At 38.8% G+C, this 18,238-nt stretch overlaps 1 protein-coding gene across 1 annotated transcript in view; it reads left to right on the forward strand.

Annotated features, from left to right (window-relative positions):
- LOC311521819 (uncharacterized protein) overlaps positions 1-18,238 on the forward strand; it is a 132,437-nt gene that overhangs the window by 75,367 nt on the left and 38,832 nt on the right. Inside the window, exon 11 of the mRNA XM_084630465.1 lies at positions 1,200-1,330. The gene's annotated coding sequence lies outside the window, so the exon portion shown is untranslated. The remainder of the gene's footprint in view (positions 1-1,199; positions 1,331-18,238) is intronic.

Genomic DNA, 18,238 nt, shown 5'->3' on the forward strand with positions numbered 1-18,238 from the left:
CTCTGCAATTCTTATGTGCAATGGTAATACTTTAAAATCTTGCCAGTTGCATTATTATCTAAGACTTGCAGTTAGCTTAGTTTCTTCTTCAAGTAAATGGAGCCATGTGTTTCATTTAGGTGTCTGGGCACCCAGTGTGCCAGAGTGAGAGACTTTTGCCTAGCAGTACCCATAAAGGGGCAGAGTTCGCACCTCATGGGCACAGCCCCTACTCTGGCTATATGAGGTAGTGCCACCCCCTTTCCCTTCAGTTCCTTCTTACCTTGTGTGGCTGGAGTCGCAGCTCTGTGTGATTTTTTTTCACCTCAAAATCCCTCTATTTTTAGTGATTTTTCTAGTTGTATATAGTTAATTAGTACTCTTAGTAGAGTGTTAGTTTAGTTAGCTGTGGTTTAAGTATTTCCTTGGTGATATCCTCACCAGGTTTAAACCCGCTGCCCAATGCCTCGAGAGAGGATTTTGGGGGATTTGTCACCAAAGCCTGATTGGTGGCTAAGACTTCATTGCAGTCCATGCTGGACGTCGCCTATACTTCAGCCAGAGTATTTGAAATTATGACAAGGTATACACCCTCAGCTTTGGTGGCAAGAGTTTTCTTGAGTTGGTCCTTCTCTCGTCTCTCAGACTGTGCCTATCCTATGCAAACTGAAAAATCTCTGCATGACTCCCATCAGAAGATCTAGCTTTTCTTGTCTTGTCCTTGTGGTTTTTTGATGGACCCTAGATTAGAAGTGATGTAGTAGAAGAGAGTATCGGAAGGTAGGAAAGTGAGACTGAGATGGATCTAGCAGCTGGGATCAGATGTTCTGAAAAAGCTGTTTCTCTTGAGTTCTCTTAATTGAATCCAGAGTTCCGATGATAACTTTCTCATCCTTGCTGTTGCTGGTATCACTTTTAGAAGAGCAGAAATGGACACTTTGTAGGCACAATGTAAGAAAGCAATTTTTAAATCTGAAGTAGGGCAAGAAGAGGAGAAACTAAAACAATGGGATCTTTCTTCAGATTCAGATGGTTGTTCACTAGCCCTGTATTTTTGCACTGCTATATTAGTTTTACTGCAGACACAGGAGATCGTAAAGTAACTTTCTTAGTTTGTGTAGACATTCTTGCACTTTTAGCCTCCAAGGAAACTAGCAGAGACTCTAGAGGACATAGGAACTGATCTCCTTTTTTTTTTTTATACTGGGTTTTTGAAGTAGATCTGGAAGGGAGAACATGCCCCAGCATTGCAAGAAGCTGTTGCAGGAAGAGTGGAAACTACATAGAGTATATCATGCCTCATCAAATCTGCCAAGTTTAATCTGCCATTACAGAGAGAGAGATGTCTAAGGTATGGTTAGAATTGACTGACAACACTTAACTAACTACTAAGAATGATTCTGTCTTTGTAGTACAATACATGTCTTTCCACCATGTCCATGTGTATAGTATTTTAGAATGTGGTTAATACGAGTGATGAAGACTAGTTTTGAGGATGTGCTTATCTTTGTAAAACTGTGTTAGAGATCTTTCTATTTATGCTTATCACTCCTGACATTCTGCTAGTAACTATCTCAGGTTGGCGCCTGATTGCAAGATAGTTAGACAGTCTGTGCTTTTTTGGGTGCAAGCTTCCTCTTTCAGTCCCAAACAAAAGCTGATTTTCTTTCATGACTGCCCTAGAGTGTCTGCCTCTGATGGGCTAAACACATTAAACAGAAATTAGTTTTCTTTGTTTTAATTTGTGAATCACTAAGGTGAGACCCTCATGTCATCATTTGTCATTAGAGTGCAGCTCTACCATTAAGGGAAAAGCAAGAGCTGAAGTGAGACTGTTTTCTTAGATTTGCACTATAAAGCTAATCATATGCTGCAATTATGTGCTATGCATATCTCCATAAGCAGCAGAAATCACCAAAGGGTGGTGGCGGAAAGGTGGCGTATCCCACTAAAAAGAAGAATTCTGTCTTCCAGGGAAAACTGGCTCCATTTCCACGCCTATTATACTTTACCTTAGCTGGGATAAGAATTTCCCAGTGCCATTAGCTTCTAACAGCACCCAAGGAAAAATAGTGTTTGAATGTGAGGTACTAGACCGAAGCCACCTTGACCTTTTCCAGTAATTGTACACTAAATTTGAATTTGATCCAAACTACAAAGCACAAAGTTGCATTCCTAATCAAATTGAGCTTTTTGGGTCAAACTGCTGCTCTTGAGTCTGCTGTCACATTCTTCACCAAACTTCACTTTAAAAAGCACAACCTTGCACCTGTAAATAAGGTTACTGCAAATTACTGGTGGCGTGAGGCAATTACCATTGAAGTCTATTTCAATAAAACTTGGATTGGCCCTTGTGGGAACAAAAGGAAAACCAACGACTGGGCTGTAGCTTTGCAGTCCAACCCAAAGGACCGGTTTTTTCCTATTACACAACTGTAAATGCAAAATAGCTTCACTAACTTTGATAAAGTTGCTCTGCATTTAGGACAGTGAGAACAAAATGTAGCCCATTGTCTTAACGTGAAAAGGAATTTCACCTCTAGTTATCATTTCTGAGAATATGATGGAGCAAAGTGATTAACACATGAGCACTTGGATAACTCATGAAGTGAAAAGCCATTAATGATTAATTCATGTTGTAAAAAATCAAAACAAAATAAGTGAAAGTTATAGAAGAAATATGAATTAATGCAAGCTATGAGCGCTAAATACGGGAACTGTAAAGTACTGGTAAATTGTCATTCTGGTTTGCAGAGAATTATGGGCAGAAATCACCTAATGAATAAGAGTCGTGCACCACTTCTTGCAATGTGCTGAAAATGTTTCCAGTAATGTGTTTTGGGAGCAAAGGAGGGAATTGCATTAACAAGAATACATTTACGTTGTATGCTATTTGGTCTAAAACTTAGTTTCCTATATATAGTTCCAATAACTTCAGTGACACAGTTGAATTATATAACTTTGTACACCTGTTAGTGTTATAACCGGCAGGAAGAAAGCCTGATTCTCCATCTCTGTAGTGAACAAAAATGATCTTTCTAATCAATGGAAGCAGCCTGGGAGGGAAAAAAATAACTGCACAGCTTGCTAAGCCAGTTCCAGGTGTGTGTGTGCGAGCAGGCATGCACGTGCACGCTCAGAGCTTTTGAGCTGAGGCATTTCACAGGTTGAACCCACCAAACTTCACTTCCCAGGCTCCTGTTCTGAGTCTGCATCTTTTAAAGTGATCTTACGTTACAGAGCCACATCACATAATTCCAGGAGAAGCAGAGTTTGAGTTTAGTGGGTGTTCCTGAATTTTCATTCGAAGCCAAAGATATGAGATTTTCCAAGAGGATACTGTGGACACTAGTAGATGAGACTTAAAAAAAAAAAAAAAAAAGACATTTTGATTCAGAGTCTTGTCCATTCATCAATCCTAGTCCATCCTTCTGTTCCCTTCCCGAATCAGCAATGTCCCATCCCTGCCCACCTGGCACCAGATGTGCTGTCAGCCACCACTGTATGTCCCTAGTCCTCCAAGTGGCAGAATGCAAAATCTCAGGTGACATTCACCTGGAAGCGCTTAGCCCTCAACAGCTGCAGCCCCTTGATTACCTTGCCCGCCTCAGCGGCTTTGTGCTGCTACCATATCAATTGCTTGTCAATTCAGCTTAGCTATGACTTTGACTGACTGGAATGAGTGAAGTGGGAGTGGGGTGCAGGCGAATGGTTAAAATTAATTGCTACATAAGAAAAAATTGAAAGATAATTATTCCTGCTTTCCTGTCAGTGCTCGAGGTGGATGACCTCATTAACTTGCAGCTTGTACACAATTCAATTACTAGGAGATGGAAAATACATTTTTAATTACCTCAGTGGCTTGTGCTCCATTCATCTCCATTTGCATGGCTTTTTACTGTTGTGTTCTGAAGAAGCGGCACTATCTTACTAAGGTTACCATAAAAGCTTGCTCCTTGCTACAATTATTGCTGTTTGAGATAGGATATTAAGTGTGTGTGATTAACCCCTTGGTGCCAGGTGAATTGGAAGGTCCTATGTCAGCGCTAATGCATTTTTAATTAGTTTGCCATGTCAGGAAATTCCCAACTTTTAGTCAAAGAATTAAGTAGGATAACTTTGTTCACTTGTGCATTTTGTTACCATGTATTTTCAGAAAACATTGCCATTGCATGAAAAGGACACCTCCTGGTTAGACAAATATCAATATTGATGGTACAGCTCTAGACAGGCTTCTTTTGTAATTCTTATAAAGTCTATTATGGCACTTACTGAATTAATGATGACTTAATTGTTTTAAGTATATAGCTAGACAACCATTTCAGTGCACAACTTTTGAGGACTGTCGTAGTGTGTTGAAGTGTATGGTATCAGATGGAAAGAATATGTGTTCTTCATTGTCACCGCAATTAAAATTATAGCAGCACTCTGTTAAAAATCCATTATTGGGACTCCTGAAACTTGGCATACAAGTTTTCTCTGGAAGAATTTTTCATAAAATTATATTAAAACAAACAACCCTTTCCCCTGACAACTCATGTATGTGTAATAGTTGTCACATTCTAGGGTCCCCAATCCAGAGAAACTGAATTTCTCTTGACTTTTTAAACTCCTGTAACTCAAAGTATGATATAAATCATACCCACTGGTATGCTACAGAAAAATGCATGGAACCTCTTGCATGTAAACAGCATGCCAGACCTCTCTTACCTTAGTACTTAAGGAATACAAAGAGAGAGCAAGCTCACATGAAGTCTTGTGATTCTTGTTCCCAAGGGGATGTGATCTGAAGATTTGTGGGTGTGTGTCTTGCCTCTTACCTCACCCCCAGATAGCAAGTATGCGGTAGTGAGCAGCAAGCACTAGTCAGTAGCATGTGTGGGGTGCAGTGTGATTGTACTCAGAAAAGCAGTTGTCCAGGTTGATGTTCTAGGGTTACTCATGAGAAATCCTAATCTGTCAAGATCTTTGTTTTCCCCCATGTTGCACCAGCCAGGTTAGTGTTTTTGTTGAATTGGAAAGCTCAGGGTATTCATTACGTGATACAGAGTAGTGAATTAAAATTGCTGTCACACGATGGCTGTTTGATTTTAGCCCATTCCCCATGGCACAAGTGTCCAGACTGCAACTAGGACTAATTGGCCACATTGACTACAGTCTCAGCACAGAGGTCAGACTGAATAGGTCATGGAGACTGCCCTTTGATCCCTAGAAGAATTTCCCCCAGGTCAGGACTGTGGCACATTGATGTGTCAGCCATATGGCAATTTAGTCAGTGGCCAAAACAGATTATGTTTTACAATAGTCTGTACCTCTGAACTGAGAGACCTTACAAAAGAATGTTTCATTTAAAGGGTGATGAAAACATTATCTGCCTATTCATATGATTGTCACATCATTTCTGTTTACTTCTACAGACTTTGACTAAGGGGTATTAAAACAAGAGCAGCTACTTAAAGGCACACTGTCAAAACTGATAGACTTAAAATTGACTACATCAAGAGCTAAACCATATTAGCCTGCAGACCACTTTCAGCTGTGACCTTCTTATCTCACAAGCTAAGCAGGGTTGGGATGGCCAGCATTTGCATGGGAGACTTCCAAGGAAATGCTAGATGCCACAACATGCTAGGGACAATGAGATGTAAGTCAGAGTCCCTTACGACTTGTCGCTTATGATATGGTACTTTTCAGAAGAGTAGGATAGTTGTTCTGATGTCCTGGTCAAATTCCAACTTGAGCAACTATATTTTGACTAACTGAATCTCTTGTCAGTCTTGCTGTTTCAGTTGGATATGAGACTCTTGTTCATTATATTTGCAGAGCTCTAAAACATTGATTCACATATTTTAACTACTTGTTGAAATGAAAAGTACTACAGTAATATGTTAAGATTATATTTTACTATAAAGATTTCAAAAGTGCAGTTATTTTAAATTGATCATAGCTGCATTTTATAATAAAGGAAAGAACATAAATGACCAGTTTACCGTAAAATTTCACCCCATCCCACCCCAAGTATGTGTGTGCAACACTTGGAAATATAACTGTATGTTGGAAGCCAAATTTGGGCTGGGATTTTGTTTCTATATTATGAGATGCAGATGTGGTATATAATATATGTTTGGGATTTGGTTAAATTATATGTTCATAATCTTTAATAATTTAGTGCTAGATTTGATAGATCTAATGCTGGCCAAACTCCCAGTGGAGCCAGTGTGAGGTTTGCCTGCCTGTGATCTACAGTAGGTAAACATTTATGTCTTAACAGTCTTCCCATTGTCCTTAGAAATGCAAACAAAAATAAAACCTTGACCCACCTTGACATGTTGGCACAATTTCAGCCAAGCCATGTGGTGTTACTTCAAAATGTTTTAAGTGTAATTAACGTCATGTAAGCCTGTAAGTACAAAGCCTACAAATGGAAATAGATTTGACTTGGGAACATGGTGACAAGTCGTAGCAAGTCAGCCTCTTTTGTTTATTTTGAAAATTAAGACATGTTTTTATAATCATTATGGTTAGGTGAAAAAATCAGGATTATCTGAAACTTCTATTTGGATGCTAGCTGAGTCTCAAAAAATAGATGTGAGCACAGCAGGATTTCCCACAGTGCTCTGATCTCAGTATAACATTACCACCAGGGGGGAAAAAGAATACAAATATTAAAATAATATTTAGGGACTAATTTAAACAAGGACCTTTGACGTTTGGGCCAACTTCAGTGATGCCAAGATATTTACAGTTGAGCTGTATCCATAAACTGTATCATCTTCGGTGAGATGTGATGCATGGGGAAATATACTCAGGATAGAAATTTACTTGTTAGCTAACGAGCCTGTCTTACTTCTGCTGCTTTGTATGAGTAAAATTATCCCTCTGGAACCCTCTCTCTCTCTCTTTCCTCTCCTCCCCATACAAATGGTTGCCCCCTAGTAACTGTGGAAGGGGAAAATAAGGCCCTGACACTGTCCGTGAGATTGCCTGGCAATCAGTAGGTTCTTCTGTTATAGTGAAACTCTATTTGTAGTGATTCTTTTGGTGGCAAAACACTATTTCAAGGTTATACTGTACAATACAGGGTATGCATACATATTCACATCAGTAGATCAGCATTTTAATCTGTATGACTGTGTGCTGCCTTGTATCCTGCTCATCACAAAATATTGTTCTGTGTGACCTAGTGTGGCGTTGGGCTAAAAAATGGGTGATTTTTTTTTTGAAGCCATCAAAAGTGGACCTCACTGTCAGCTCACAGAGAGAATTTGGAGAACTAAGGGAGGCCACTTGCTGGAATGTGTTTAGTTCAAAGTTCTGAACATGGAAGCAGACGCTTGCCTCTGAAGATATCTCATCCTGATAGTAAAGGGTCATGCAGATAAATATTATGTGAGTACATTATTCTCATACAAACAAAAAGTCTCCAATGTGAAACACAAAACAAAAGACCCAGGGACAACTCCAGAGCTGAATACAGAAGTTGCCAAGAGTCTAGGTGCTGCTGCTGGAGTTATCTTTCCTGCCTTGGCTTCTGAGACTACATGACAGAGTATTCCCTATATGTAACCATGCGTGGTGACCTCCACTGGTGACAAACATGGAGAAGAAGTGGAGTGCTTTGATTCTTTTATAAAGAATAGAAAAAGTCTTTCTTTAATCTGAAGACGGGAATGATAACGCGGGGCAGTGGGGCTTACTTGGTATTTTGTAGAAAAAGAACACTCAAAGGGAAGCATTTTGAGTATAGTGATCTCTCTCTCTAATCAGACTTTTAGTAATTTGTTTTTCTGTGAAATTCCTTATTGGTCTGGTTCCTTGACCAACTTCCAAAAAAGGATGTACACACACTGAGCTGTGGAGTGGTTAAGGATTCTCTTTAAATATCATTTTGCCTGCTAGTTGGAGTACTGTACATTGTTTTTAAATCAAGAGTGTAGAATTTACTCCCAAATGTTTCCAGTAGTCATTTTCAGTGTAGACTGTGATCTCATGAAGATGCACACACTGGGGCTCTTGAAAACCTCTGAGCCATTGATATAAATAGATGCAAGTCTGGATTCAACCCTGCTGTCTCGTACAACTGGGGGAAAGTGGCTCATTGTACATTTTCTTTTCGAAAAAACCTTTTACCTTTGGGGAGAGAGTTAATTGTCACATAATCTGTCTAATTAATGTAATAAATTACAATGAATCATGTTAGAATACAGTACAATTAAATTCCATATGGGCCACATAAATTAATGTTTTCTTTTTAGAAAATGGTATAGCTGGGCAAATAAAGTATTCAGAGGATTAACAGTAAAGAAGGAATAGCTTTGTGTTATTTTCTCTTGTAATTTGAATTAGATATAATTACATTTCCTAAATATGGAAGTGAAATAAGTGTGATCTATAGAGAACAGACAACACCATGGAGACCAGTCTGTCTTTGTTTCCTGACCCATTAAGTGACAATTATGGTACTTGTGTTAAACATCTTAGAAGTGCCATGAACTTCCCATAACTCTTCACTTGTTCTGCTTGAAAAGATCATAATTGAAGATTTGCTGTTCTGTTTTGTTTCTAAATGGGGTTCAAACCATCATTTGCACTTCGCAGTTTACAAAAGAGTTCATAGAAGGATATTCTCAAATCAACTACTAATTCCATCTTCAACTCAATTAAATAATTGCCAGAAAGCATGTAACCTAAAATGGATTTTATTTTCCCAAACAGGTGTAGGATTGGACTTTTTTTTCCCCTATATAGATTTTTAGTTACTTGTAGCATACTGTATTAGCCACCTAAGCTTACCAATATCCCTTACATTATTGTATTTTGCATAAAGATCATTACATGAACTCTAATGGGCCGCACACACCAAACTTACAAATTCCACTGTGGCCCATTCTGTATCAGAAACTTATTTATTTATGCTTTTAAGGAACATACTTTCTCAAGTATTTTCTCTATTAAAAAAAATCCCATGTCTTCCAGACTCCAGGACCTTATCTTTTTGTTTTCATATGATACTTGCCTGTAAAGAACCTGGCTACCTACATTTTGTTTGCTGTGTCTAGTAAAGTTGATGAAGTAAACTATAATTGTGTTGATAATAGGTATCTGCTACAGAATGAGCCATATTAGTAATGAATTAAATTGCTAAATTCTTTGTCCTTATTCTTACAAGTCATACAAGTATAAGGCCAGAAGGGACAACTGTGATTGTCTAGTTTGATCTCCTGCATAACACAAATCAGAACTTCCTTGAGATAATTCCTGTTTGAACTAGGTTCAGTAGAACTCTGTGATGATCTAAGGGACTAGGTCATCTAGTGCAGTATCTTGTGGTGTGATGTGGGGGTGACCCTTAGATACTTTTGTGGAAGGTGCATATTTCCCAGAATGCGTCCGATTATGCAATATTGTATTGAGATGGAATTTTTTCCTGAACTCAATTCATTCTCTTTGTGGCCTAAAGTATGAGCAAAAATATCATTTGAATTTTTATCCAGATTAATATATTGCAAATGCAGAAGTTCTCTCCTTCAAGTCAATGACTAAACTTGTTTTAAATATTACTAAGATATTGGTATCAAAAATATCTGTAATATCTCTAATCTCTAATGGTATATTTCCTCTAATGGTTCTAGTGCTACATCCAATATATTTTTAATTTTTTAAATCTGTATTAATCTTATTGCATTTTAATTTCTTCTTGTGCCATTTTGTTCATGAGTTATGAGAAGGGATAGCAGAAGTATCCAACTGGCCATATGTATCATCTCCTATTACTCTTCACATTTCCATAATCAGTAGTCCTAATCTTGTTAATCTCTCTTTCCATGAAAATCCTATGTCCATTCATAAAGTTCTGTAGAACTTCTGTGTCTTTTGAGATGAGGGGCCAAGGTGAAAATAAACCAGCAATTAATATAATGGCATTTTCTTCCTTCTCTAATACATCCTAATTGTATTGTTAATTTTAATTTACGATGGCTGCACAATGGGCAAATGCCTACATTAAAATGATCCATAACGATGCCTAGATCTCTTCCATGAAAGATTGCAACTAATTTCAGAACCAATGAGCGTATATTGTACAGATAGTTAAATTGTTCCTCTCAAAGTGTGTTGTTGGTCTAGTTAATGTTGATATTTGCCTGCCATCGTGTTGCCCTCTTATATGGCTTTGTTAGGTGCTTCTGGAGATCCTCAGAATATTCTTTCTAGTCTTTACTAATACATGTAATTTTGTGATGGCAGCAAATTTTACCACCTAAAAATTAACACTTACTCCCCTTCCACATTATAAAGAAATACATGAACAATCCCATTTTTAATCTCTGTGCTGAGAACTGGTCCATTATCCCTATACTTTGCTTCCTGTGTCTTCACCAGGATTTAGTACGTGATAGTATTTTAATTCTCACCCTGTGAGGGTGGCAGTGGTTGTTTATTATTTAATATTTATAGTGTGTTAGTGCCCACATCCCTGAATCAGAAGTCTCAATCCCTGCCAGGAAGAATTTATAATCAAATTAATTTCATTAATAGGCTCTGGGGAGTGGAAGAGGGGCTTTATCAAAAGACCTTTGTAAAGTCCACCTAAATTATACCACCAGTTCTCCTTTACTCACAGTTTCGTTTACATTTTCAAACCATTCTGACATTTTAGACAGGATCTATCAGACTCACCCTTTCACATGCTGTGCTGCTTTGTCTCTATCATGTTGCATTAGTTTATTGGATTCATACGTCTCTAGTTATTTTCTCAAATATTTTCTCAAAGACTTGCTCAGGGCCAGGTTCTCAATGCCCTCCCCAATCTGGTTTCTTTGCTCTGCTCAGGCAGCAGAACGCACCTGGAGAGCTGCCTTAATGGGATTTCTGGGAATTTCCCTAGTGTAGGGGGAATTCATGAGTGATGCAAAGCTGGTATGGCCAGCTCTACACCATCTACTCCTGGCATTTCTGGTGAAGGAAGGCTTTTGGGAGCAGGTCAGAGGTGGGAAGGGGCATGGCTTAACACTGCAGCCCCCCGGTTATCTTGACTCACAGAATTTTTTCTATGGGGCAGTTATTTATGGCATATCTTACAGCAGTGGCCCCCAAACTGTGGGGCATGCCCCCTTGAGGGGGTGCAGAGAAACATTTGGGGGGCCTGGGCCAGCCCTCATGGAGGGCAGGGAGGGAGCCCCTCTCTGCCCCCAGCTTCACTCCAGCTGCAACTCTGCTCCCGGCCATGGCCCCAGCTGCAGCTCCGGCCTTGGCCCTTGACTCTAACTGTGGCCCTGTCCCAAACGCAGCTCTGATCCTGGCTCCCAGCTCCGGCTCCTGTGGAGAGGGGGGCACAGACAGATTCTATTACGGGTAAGGGGGGTTGCAATATAAAATGTTTGGGGACCACTGACTTAGAGAAACCCTGACTTGCCCTAACTTATGTTAGGGGCTTTATCGGCCTCCAGCCAGCCACAGAATTCAGAAGAGTTAGAGATAATTTAGAGCCAATCTTGTACCCTTAGGGCTACACCACAGACAGCTCAGACAGATCCAAGGATCTGGCCCATGATGTATAACTTTTAGGATCACCATTGGCACTTTAAAAAAAAAGATGGGTGCGAGTTTGGCTATTCTCTGTTGTGGCAGCAGATTTTAAATATATACTTTGATTACAAGAACTGGGCCTTTCTTCCCTCCTCTGCTAGAATTCTCAGATGAATTCTAGTCCTGGAGTGCTACTGCAAATGAATTTCTTGAGTTGCTCCACCACCTCTTATTTTAAATATCTCTATGGGCCTGATCCTGACATCGAGGTAAGCTATGGGTGCTTAACCCCTTTTTGGAATAGGCTATCTAGCAGCACCCTGCCTCCCATATCTGTTAAAATTTAACATCAAGATGGAGATTTCTCTTTCTGTAGTCAGTATGGATGGAAATAAATCATTTTGCTTCTCTAGGATCTCCTTATCCTCACTAATTGTCCCTTTTACACATGGCTGGTCTAACAGTCAGACTGGCTCTTCTTCAGGCTTTCTACTACTTAGCCACTTTACTGGTTTCTCTAGCTTTGACTATTCTGCAAATTCCTATTAGCCCTTTTTACATCATCATCTTCACTTTACATCCTACCTTCCAAAGCTTAGATTCCCTTCTGATGTCTTCACTTGAGTTAGAGTTCTACTTTTAAAGGTTACTTTTGGATTCCTTAACTTTTCTCTTTAGGCTGTGTCTATCTAACTTCCTCATCTTAAATAAATAAGTAAATCTCCTTCTTTGAAATGTAGTGTAACATGACTACTTCTTGATTTGATCCCCCTGCAAGGATGTCAAACTTAACTATGGTCACTGCTATGAAGTGCCTGAACTGCACTTACACTCTGACTATCTTATGTGTGTTTGTCTAGGCTTAGAAAAGAGTATCCATCAGACTCACTTATTTTTTTCTGTTTATGGTACCAAATGTTATTTCTCTAACATATGTCCTGATGCAATGTTCAACTTGTTTGCCACTCTAATTTCTTTCAACATTCTGCATCAACCTTGGTTGTCTGATCTGCAGGCTGATATATTTGGTACCTTTCCTCCAGAAATTCTGGGTAGAAAGCACAGGACCTGCAGAATTCTTTATATAGAGAGCAACTCCTATATCTATGACCTAACTTAACTACATACAAATGAGAATTACAATATGGTATTGCTTATTCACATGCCTTCTTGTTCCAGAGATATCATTTGTCTAGATCTTCTTTTAGTGCTCATCATTCTGGCTCAGACACTTTTGCTTTTAAGCTTCTCACTTTTATGTATAAAGATATTTGTAGGTTTCTGGCCTGGTCTCCATTTCTGCATATGCTATTTGCAGTTATTTGCTACAGTAATTTATTTCAGTTAGATACCAAAGTATCTGATTTGTAGGTGCCGTAAAATATTAAGATGTCTAAGTGCTTTAAATTGTACATAGCAAACTGTGGGTGTAAAAACAGAGGTCTCATTAAGGCCAGATTGAAAATTTGACCCAATTTGTCTGTAAGAGGGTGCCCACTTTTATGGATTTCTTTTTGACCAGTTTTAATTTTTATCTCCCCTTTCCAAAGGCTTCCTCAGTACCAGATAAACATAAACCCCTCTTCTCTATTTCATCTTCTTGTCCATGCTCTGGAAACTCTTAGGTTTCCTCAATTTGTCTGGCTTTGCACATGGACTGTGGAAAATTCCAGATAAAGCTATAAAAAGATATCATAAAGGCCCTAAATTTAAGCCTTCTTCCTAATAATCTATGTTGACCTTCTGAGATACCTTATAAAATTTCTTACATCTTTGGATTCAACAAGAGCCATAGCCATAAACTTCTGTAGAAACCTATACATAGTGTCTGAGATCCAACAGCCTCACATTTGATAGACAAGTTTCTTGCCAGTCACATGCACAACGGCTTTTATTTATGATGGCAGAATTCCCTATCATTATCATTCTATCTTCAGAGCACAACTAGGTCTGTTAAACCTAAAAAGCCCATGCACCATTTGTGTGGCATGTGGCCACCTTGGTTAACCTGCTAATTAATCCTCCTGCATATCACTTGTTGATCCTGAATGCAGTAAGAAAAGCGGTAATGCGTTTTATTTCTGTTAATGGCTTTGGGGTGTTTTAAGCCTAGATGGTTTCTTTCTCTGAAACTGTAAGGATACATACCCATACATACATACCCCCACAGAAGAAGACAAGACATTCTGCACTCTGACTTGCTTGCCTTCTACTTCCATTGGTCTCGCCCAACTGCATCCACTTTGTAGCTCAGTGGCTGTTAACTTTTCCTCTGCCTCTGAGAACTAATGATAGTTATCTATTTTGTAAAGTGTGCATGATCTGTGGATGAAATGTGCATATATAAGAACTTGATCCAAAGGCTATTGAAGTCAATGGGAGTCTTAACTTCAGAGTGCTTTGGATCAGGCCCTAAATGGTATGTATTCTTGAATTATTATTGACTAAATAATTTTTAACTTTCACCTCTCATTCATTCACCCAGTTTGTCCACTCTGCTCATTTCCTTGTCCTCTTAGTAGTAGTACTATTTTTAAAACATTACTGATGTACACAGCATTTTACAGGCAAACTGAGAAGCTTCAAGGTGCTTCTTCTCTCAGTAAGACTGGTGATGTAATGAAAAGTAATGTAGAGATACCATATGAGTGGAGGGAGGGAGGAAGGAAAGGAAGACAGCAGAAAACAAGAGGAAAGAGAAACTGCTTTTTGGAGAGGCTTACTACATGCCATGTAACTGTAATATATTATGCAGGAGATTCTGACACTTAGTCCCTCTCTCTCTCACTCAAACCAAACCCTTTGAAACATTGTCTCGCTCTGTTGCTGGCCTTTTGGCTCATGATGTTTTCTATCTTTTCTATATTTCAAAGCTTTGTGGTAAATAATCAATTCAAACCAGTACTGAGTCTCTCTTTCTGTAATTCTAAAAACCCATTAAATTATATTGTTGGGGGAAAACAATAGTTGTGCTAATCATGCTCTGTGCATGTGCATCTTAATTTCCCCAGAGACCTGAATATGAATTTTTACTAACATGTTAATTTTGTGTGTTAATCAGTAGCTGTAGGCTGAATGAATGGATTGACTATGTAAAACTGTTTGATATTGAAACAACTCCTTTTGACCCCCTCAAATTGGCTTCATTCCCCTAAAGACGGTTAAAGTTAATTAAGCACTCAATAGGTTTATGGTGTTTAAATTAAAATATATTACTCCTCATTGTGTAGTCATCAAGTGGGAAAGGCATTCTACTCCTGGCTGCTTGGCTGGCTAATGGGCTTATCAAAATTCATGATGTAATAAGAAGGATTTGTTGGGACTGACAAGAGCATACGTGAACCCTGCTGTCAGTCAAATAAAACACACACACTTCAGTACTCCACTAGAGGGCATGAGGTAGCCACAAATACAGTAGATTCACAGTCCTTCTGTAAACAAAGTGCAGCTCTTTCAGTTTTGTTTAAAAGGTTGTACTCTAGGCAGCTATTGTGACTGATTCTAGGCTTTATTTTTTTAAAGCAATTAGTATTTTTTTTTCAGAGAAAATATATTGCTTTTGATGGTCAGCTAGCCCATTGTTAGACTGTTTCTCCCCCTAATATATCTGTAACTACCCTATTTGTTTATATTCGGACCATGTTTGCTGTCTGTTAGAAATAAGGTTTATGGTTATAAAATGTCTTCTGCGCACTCTATTTTTTTCCTTTTTTTACATTTAATCCAACTTTTCAATTAAACTTTTATGATGAAATGCCTGAAGCCTGCAGTATATGTTTACTAAGAAATAACTGACATTGTGCATGGAAAACATATAAAATAACACTTAACTCCTCCTTTCAAAAAGACGCATTGAAAGCTATAATTCATGTGCTGACTTTCCCCTCCGGGCCCTTTTAAAGGGATGGGGGATGGGGGGAAGGTAGGGAATGCTTCTTTTCCGATGCCACGACAGTTACTTTAAGATCTCTGAAAAGAATTGTATAATGAAATAGGTAGAGTGTGTTTTAAAAAAAAAAAGGAGATAATGGTAATTCTCAGAGGAATACATGCTTTAAATTAAAAAGCCACAGTGATGCTGATGTGAACATTATACTAACACTTGTATGACATGACCCTTGAAGCTCTTTCTTCTTCCTGTGCTGTGTATTTCACCCTTGAAAGAGAGGAATATTTGGTGCCCTAGCAAGACTGATATAACTAAGATTTAATTCCTGGTCTACTTTGAAAAAATCATGTAAGTTCCTGTGGTGTGGGAGCTGTGGATAAATGGAGTGATTCATTGTTTTGCTAATGACACATAAGCTAGATATGTGGAAATATACATTTGCATCTACATAAGAGCCTGATTTTTTAGTAGTTCAAGGCATCCCCAAATTTTGACTGAAGTCAGTGAGAGATGTATCTTGGGAAAAATCAGGATTTAATGATGTACTGTCTGTGGATAATACTTTTCCCCCTGACAGGTGCAGTAAGTATTGTTAGAGGTGGAATTTGCATAGGCTTTACTCAGTTATGCCTTCCCTGACTTATGCATATCTATTGAATTGATTGTGGGCTGCAACAGGAAGTTTATACTCTTAGTTCTGATCCTCCAAGGTATCTTCTGATTAGTGCAGAGTTCACACAACTTCCATTGAAATGGGTGGGAGATAAGGGCACCTCACAGGAGGAACTTACCCCTAATAACACACTTATTAAGATCATTAAATCCCCCAGAAGAGTGAGAGGGCATGGGAAGGAGTGTCAGAACTGAAAGCCTGATCTAGGCTTGTGTTACACATTGATATTTTGGGGTTTTTGTAAAGGCTTTGGGGCACGCTTTTTAAAGTGAAATTCCCCTTTTCAGGGTGAATATAGTGGAGAGTCATGCATTTCTGTCCTGTAATTTTCCCACTGAACCCAACCAAATGCCAGTATACTCAGCAAAAGCCCCTAAAAATACAGAAAGGCAGGTTACTTGAAGGGTTAACAATCACAAGCATGTATTACAGCTGCAGAACTTTCTATAAAACCTCTGTGGATTTCTGGCTAAAACCAAGTATCAACTGAATATCTAATTCTCTGATACATTCCCTGTGTGGGGATATATTCTACCCTTTGAGGTAGAAGTGAGGTGGATTCAGTGATAAATAGCTCTTTCTCATCTCTCATTCCTATATTCCCAAAGGTATATCCAGATTGGACAAGTGTGTTTGATGAACGTTATTATTCAGCACTGCGGCATTTAAATAGTTACGGTTCTCTGGTTGTTTTTCTTTGCATTTAACCTCACAGGTATGGTCATTATTTTGTAACCAATTGTCCATAAGAGGGCTTGCTATGAGTTTGCTTACAGACAAAAGGAAATATTCATTGAGAAGTGGACACTTGTCCTAACAAACCCATATTGAATATCTTTCTATGACCTGCTGTTTTTCAAACTCATTTGTGCATTGACTTCAATGGCCTATTTAAGAAATGATAAAAACTTGACTAAAGGGATTGCAGTTCTTGCTGAGTTTCTTATTTTTCCTTAATTTTTAAAAAATTCTTAATTTTTACATTACAGAATGTCCCTTTTTTTAATTGATCACCAATCTTCACAGTCCAAATCATTAGTATTACCTTCAGTAGCATTTTCCTTGATCATTAGTTCAAGAGGAGCTCATTGGTCTCCAAATTGCATTTAAAAAGAAACCTTTTATTGCTGCTACAAATACATCCCCTTTTTAGGTTTTGCCAAGTCTAAGGCTTTGTCTACACTGCACTTCGTCAGTAAAACTTTTATTGGTCAGGGGTGTGAAAAAAACAAACCCCGACCGACAAAAGTTTTACCGACAAAAAGTGCTGGTGTGGACAGCATTTAGTCAGTGGGAGACACTCTCCTGCTGACAAAGCTACCGCCTCTCATTGGGGATGGATTTATTTTGTCCATGGGAGAGCTCTCTCCTGCTAACAAAGAGCAGCTACACTGCGTACCTTACAGTGGCACAGCTGTGCTGCTATAAGGTGTGCAGTGTAGACATAGCCTAAATAAAGAGGGCACATCTCTCTCTGGGTGCACTGCTGTGGTATTTGAGATTAGTTAATGTGCTCTCCCTAGAGATCTTCACATTTGAACAAAAGGGAGCTAGCTGGGCATTCTCAGAAGTGGGTCCTCAACTGTTGAACTCCCTTGCCCTGTTCATCTGACACAATCCAAATTTGTTAACCTTCAGGGCACAGTGTAAGTTGATCTATTTATTCAGGCATTTGCCTGAAGGACAGAGTGGGGTGAGATGAGATATGTTTAATACCTAGCTGTGAGACAAGGAGCCTTTTTTGTTTCCCTTTTACAGTATTGAATATCGTATCATTTGGATGTGTTAATGTGCCCAGAGAGAGAGTGATGGGTGCATTAAAAATAAATAAAAAACATTCATTAAAATAACTCTCACTCAAAGTTTGTGCCTTGATACTGGTCTCCTAGTCCTGGACAATATTTCTGGATTCTTCAGAGGAAGGCAAATGAACCACACAACACCTAGCCACATGTGCATTGCCCTACATGGGTTGGTCGGATGCTTGTGAGGGAATTCCTTCAGTGAAAGAATGAGAAGATTTTAGAAAAGGCATGTGCTTAAGTCCCTAAAGAAGTATGTCACTGTAGAGGAAAGCAAGATGTTAAAATGAAGGTGTGCTAAAGGAGGAAGAAAGTCAGATATCTTCTAAATAAATGTTGAGTGTTATATTTAACTCAAATCAAGCCTTG

The sequence above is a fragment of the Lepidochelys olivacea genome (assembly GCF_965140295.1).
Source record: "Lepidochelys olivacea isolate rLepOli2 genome assembly, chromosome: 6".
Classification (NCBI taxonomy): domain Eukaryota; kingdom Metazoa; phylum Chordata; order Testudines; family Cheloniidae; genus Lepidochelys; species Lepidochelys olivacea.